A 5,900-nucleotide genomic window follows, 5' to 3' on the forward strand; every position below is an offset into this window, starting at 1 on the left:
TTTAGATACTTGTCACTTTTTATCAGTATTATTGCAATAACTTCCTAATTGCTCTGCCTGCCTCAAGATACCTCCCTCTCTAATCCATCCTCTGTGAAAGCTGCCAAAATGATTTTTCTAAAGCACACATCTGATCTATTTTCCAAAACATACACATATTCCCCTGCCTCCTGACATCATGTTGGATTCTCCCATGTGATCTGCAGACAGCCGGTATTGTTGAGAGCTGGAATAGACCCTTATGGAATGCGTCACAAATTTGCATATCATCTTTGTGCAAGGGCCATGCTAATCTTCTCTGTTTCGTTCCAATTTTAGTATATGTGCTGTCGAAGCGAGCACTGGAATAGACTTAAAACAACAGATCTCCCATCAGGCTCCTGATAATTGGGGGTGGGTTTCTAACCTCCTAGAAGCAGTGTCTAGGACAAATCGGTCATATCCAAGGAAAGGCTCTCTGGTCCAATAGGTCCTTGGATCTAGCCTCTGGGAAAATTTACCCTATAATGATGGACAACTTTTAAATATATTCCTGGTTGAACACCTCCAGCCCTCCTTTATTCTATTCCCTGTACAGAGTCACATGGGCCTTGAGCTCGCTCTTTCTTTCTTTCTTTCTTTTTCTAGGGCAATGAAGGTTAAGTGACTTGCCCAGGGTCACACAGCTAGTAAGTGCTGAGGCCAGCTTTGAACTCAGGTCCTCCTGAATCCAAAGCTGGTGATTTATCCACTGTACCACCTAGCTCCTCCTTGAGCCCTCTTTAGAAGGCTTCATAAGTCCTGGAGAAATTATGCATACCCCCCTTCATTAATTGTAGATCTCCTTTTTGCTGGGATGGTTCAGACAACTCCTTCCTAGAAATTGCTTAGGAAATAAAGGGATGGAATTTTTGGAAGATATCTGGCTTTTAAATTCCATGAGAGTGGAGAAACTACCTTTCCATCAATTGGATGAAAGGGGATTCCTTAATAGACATAGTCAACATCCTGAGACCCTGGATAAAGGGGCTTCTTCATCTAGTACCTGCAAAAGAAGAAAGCAACTCTTCAAGAGGACTCCAAAGAAGAAAATATTTCATTTCATCACCCCTGACAGGGCTCCTAGGAAGAGAGAAATTTAGGATGATGGCTAGAAGTAATGGGGGGTTCTCAGTAGCATCTTAGATCACAGGATAGTCAAGAAACTTCTGGTTTCTTTAGTATCTTTGCAACAGATGATCCTGAGGACCTTGGATGGGATCAGTGACTATTCTAGAGGTATAATCTTTTTTTTTTTTTTTTTTTAGTGAGGCAATTGGGGTTAAGTGACTTGCCCAGCGTCACACAGCTAGTAAGTGTTAAGTGTCTGAGGCCGGATTTGAACTCAGGTACTCCTGACTCCAGGGCCGGTGCTCTATCCACTGCGCCATCTAGCTGCCCCTGAGGTATAATCTTTTATAATGCGGTTCCAAAATTCCTAGGTCTAGTCCTTTTAATTGCAGCTATTTTTTTTTAACTGAGAGGGCCATTATGAACTGGCCCTGGGCAGCTAGGTGGTACAGTAGATAGAGCACTGGCCCTGAAGTCAGGAGGACCTGAGTTCAAATCTGGCCTCAGACACCTGACACTTAGTAGTTGTGTGACCCTGGGCAAGTCACTTAACCCCAATTGCCTCACAAAAACAAAAAAACAAACAATCATTTAGGGTTTAAGAGAAAGACAATTTACAGGTCCTGATATTGTAGGGCAAGAAAACCCTTTCTCTCCTCATAGAGTCCTAACATAGCTCCTCTTAAGTTCAATGTCTCTGCTAGACAGTTTGATCAGCTGGGCTCTCAGAATCTACACTTTCCCACAGATCAACTCTTCATTGCCATAGCTAAGTACTTGAAGTTGCTTTCTCCTATATTTGTGTCTCTCTAGAGGATGTGTCTCTTCTCTCCAGCTAGATACAGCATCTACTTGCCCAGTAGGCACTAGTGGCAGATTTGGGGGACAGGAGAAGAAAGAAATTCCCTCTTTCCATCCCTTAGGGGTCACCCCAATAAACAGCTCCTGGCTCACATTCTCTTCATCTTTCAAATTCACCCAAGGTTTAGCCTCTAGAAGAATGGCTCATTTATTCACCAATCACTGTTGTTCCTTTCTTAACTTAATCAAAGAGGTGTTTCTACATGTAAAAGGATGAAAACAGAGTTGCATATCTTACAATTAGTTTAAGACTTCGTTAACACCTTGTTAACACCTAATATTCTTGGCCTTCTGTGAACATATCAAAATCACAGAAGTCTTTATTCTTAACCATCCACTTAGGGAATTATTTCCTGTCCCCAGCAAATCAGCTGGGGTGATTTTTGTGAGGTCCAAGTGATACAGTTCACAAATTATATGCAAATTAACATTCTTCAACAAGGATAAAGGCCTACCACCTAGACCTGGCAATACACTCACTTCCAAAGTCATGGTCACGTGTTTTTAACAAACAGTATTTTATAAAGTTTTTATAGATTGCTACTTGGTGCTTCCAAACATTTGTGGGGATGTGACCTCAAAATTCTAATCCAATGTGCAACAAAAGGATACTGAGATTGGCTAATATGATAAAAAAGGGAAATGTTAAATGTTGGAAGGGATGTGGAAAAAATGTACTCTTGGTCAAGTTGTGAACTGGTCCAACTATTCTACAGTGTAAATTGGAACTATGCCCAAATTGATATAAAATTATGCATATCCTTTGATCCAGCAATATCACTGCTAGGTATATATCCCAAAGACATCTAAAAAATGGAAGAAGGCCCATGTGTACAAAAATATTTATAGCAACTTTTTTAGTGGTGGCAAGGAATTAGAAACTGAAGGGATGCCCTTAAATTGGGGAATGGCTAAACAAGCTGTGGTATATGATGGTGATGGAATATTATTGTATTATAAGAAATGATAAACAGAATGATTTCAGAAAAACCTGGAAAGACTTACATGAACCAATGCATGGTGAAGTGAACAGAACCAGGAGAATGTTATACATAATAATAGCAATGATTGGTTAATACGGGGTGGAGCAGTGCATTATTATTTGTGTAATACTTCACCACCTTGACTCCCATTGCCTGAAGACAGGTATTTATATAACTTATATATATATATATATAACCTAACATATAAACCCTCCCCCAGGATTCTCCAGTACCCTTTTTGGAGATTGGAGGATGGGGGAGTAGGCTCTCTGTCAACAACTCCAATCACTACTGAAAGTGTTCTCTCAATTGTAAAAGGTGAATCCCCTCCACCTCAGTCCAATTTAACCACTAAAAGTTGGATTGAATTTTACAAAAGAATATTTACTTCAAAGGTATGATCACAAATATACAAAATTATTCCCCAACATGTAAGAGGCATAATCTCTTACACACACACACACCATACCAAACCACCTCAGTCTCTGAGGAGGGGAAAGGGCTTCGTTCGGTTCACAATTTATCTCAGTTCCTATAAAGCCCAATCCAAAATTTCAAGTCCAAAACTCCCCTTGGTCTCAAGTCCCAAGCAGCCTGACTTCTCAGAGTTTCCCTGTTAGGCTAGCTAACTGCAACATTCCAACTGGAATCCTGGCTTCAGTGTGGCCTTGGCTCGAACTTTTGTGTCCAGTGGGATTTATTGCCAACACCTGGGACTGAGAAAGACAAACAGAACAGAACAGAAACAGAAATACCCCCAAGCCACTGGGCCTAAAACAAGAAGAAAGGAAAAAACATCTACCCTATTCTCAGGTCAGTTCATTCTGCCAGTGCTGTGTGTGAACTCTGTATGACCTTTGCCCTGTGGACACAACAGGAAAGAGTGCATGGGAAAGAGAGACTGTCCCAGCCTAGCAATTTTTTAAAATATAGACAAAGGAGGCTCCTCTCACTTACGTGGTCAGAGAACACAGAAAAGTAAGATGCCTCCACGTTGGGTGATCTGGGCCTAGGCCCAATTTCAAGGTTCCTGATCCAAGGCCCCAAGGCCCCAAGGCCCCATTACATACTTCCCCCTGTTTAAAATTTGCCATCCCTGACAAATAGGCAGGGGTGCATTTTTGAATACAGCCCTTGTCCCAAATTCAGAACAGTTCTCTGTGGTGTCTTGACGAAGCAAAAGCAATATCCATTCGTTTCCCTAATATCATACAGTTAAGTCTCAAAACAACCAATGTTGTATATATAATCCCACATGTATAGACAAAAATTAGAATTATCCCCCAAAACAAAGTTTTACAAATTCATCAAAACAAAAAGCATTTTAGAGAGTTTACCAAATATCTCTGCTTGCTTAGTCTTAGCCTTCTAAAGCCTTTCTCAACCCAAGAGTAAAAGGAACAGCAAAGAAAACTGGCTTCTGATATCAGATGGAAACATGGTCCACAGGACACAGAGCTCTCCCCAGAGGGATTTGGGAAGGGGAGTCAGCCTGGTTTCACCTCATTCTCCGATGAGAAAACTGCCTGAATAGAAACTTTTCCAATGATTCTCTCTTTGCGTAAGGCCATTCAACCAGGATCTGGATCAAAAATAGCTCCTTTCTATGCAGGGCACAACAAAATTCACTAGGGGTCCCAATGTACTATAGGTGATCCCCATAGAATATAAATACTTAATTTGCTCTCAAAACTTAAGTCCTCATCATTTCCCAATAACCAAATAATTTCCACTATGATAAAAACTTCAATTTTTCTTCCCAATCTCTTCATACCCCAATTTAAAAGAGATCCAGGCAATTTCCTCTGGAGCCTTATTCCAAAGTGCCCTGAAATTCCCTCCATGGATCCTTGCTACTGCCAGAGTAAACTAAATGTATTGCAGGACAAGAAGACAAGTAACCCTAGCTGATGCATCTATATAGTAGTCAGAGCACTGGGCCTGGAGTCACTAAGACCTAAGATCAAATCTAGCCTCAGATACTTACTAGCTCTATAGGGATATCAGGGCTCATAAAGAGTCAGACACAACTGAAAAGACTTAACCACCACAACAAAAATCCTCATAGGGTAATTGTGTATCTCAAATGAACTAATACTTGTAAACTGCTTAGCATACTGCCTCACACATAGTAAGTATTTAATACTTATTCCCATCCCTTCCCTTATGGAAGTAGCAAGAAATGCCATCTACTCATGGATTTTAGGCATAAGCATTTTCACACTAAAAATCTGTAAAGCATTTTGCTTTTACAAAAGACAAACAGTCTAGGTCTATTTAAATGCAAAGACAATGATACAAATAAAATAATCTAGTGATTCCAGATTTCTCACATTTAGCTTAATATCAGTACTTACACAGGACTCAGTAATACAGAACAGCATCAATATCAATATCAGCATGTCAGTACTGACTGAACTAACTTCTGAGGGAACACACACTGGGAAAAAAAAAATTCACTGTACATTTATAGCCTAAAATTTATTTTGGCCAAATGTCTCCAGGATCTTACAGGCTAGGGCATCTAAAATCTAAAATCCCAAGCAGAGAATCCCTCCAACGGTTCCCCCAAAAACCAAGGGCCTGGGGGCAGTTAGGTGGCGCAGTAGATAAAGCACCGGCCCTGGAGGACCTGAGTTCAAACCTAGCCTCAGACACTTGACGTGTACTAGCTATGTGACCCTGGGCAAGTCACTTAACCCCCATTACGCCACAAAAAAACAAACAAACAAACAAACAAAAAAAAAAAACCCAAGGGCCTAATTTTGTCCCAGACCAGGCCCTACATAACACTGATGCCCTGACCACCACTACCTGAAGGCTAGATATAGTACATTTCACCCATTCTCCAGAATTCTCTGTTACCCTTAAAGGAACTGGAGCTATCCAGACTCTCCATATATGATTCCAGCCCCCATTTATGATGTTCCTCCAAGTGTAGGAGGGGTCCATGAACCCCCAATTCTA

The 5,900-nt window shown here is 40.9% G+C and overlaps 1 non-coding gene across 1 annotated transcript; it reads right to left on the reverse strand.

Annotated features, from left to right (window-relative positions):
* Positions 1 to 235: 235 nt before the first annotated feature.
* On the reverse strand, positions 236 to 342 carry LOC122726951. The gene has a single exon (XR_006352942.1). It is a non-coding gene; the product is annotated as a U6 spliceosomal RNA (small nuclear RNA).
* Between the last annotated feature and the right edge of the window lie 5,558 nt (positions 343 to 5,900).

This window comes from Dromiciops gliroides, chromosome 4 (genome assembly GCF_019393635.1).
Source record: "Dromiciops gliroides isolate mDroGli1 chromosome 4, mDroGli1.pri, whole genome shotgun sequence".
NCBI lineage: Eukaryota > Metazoa > Chordata > Mammalia > Microbiotheria > Microbiotheriidae > Dromiciops > Dromiciops gliroides.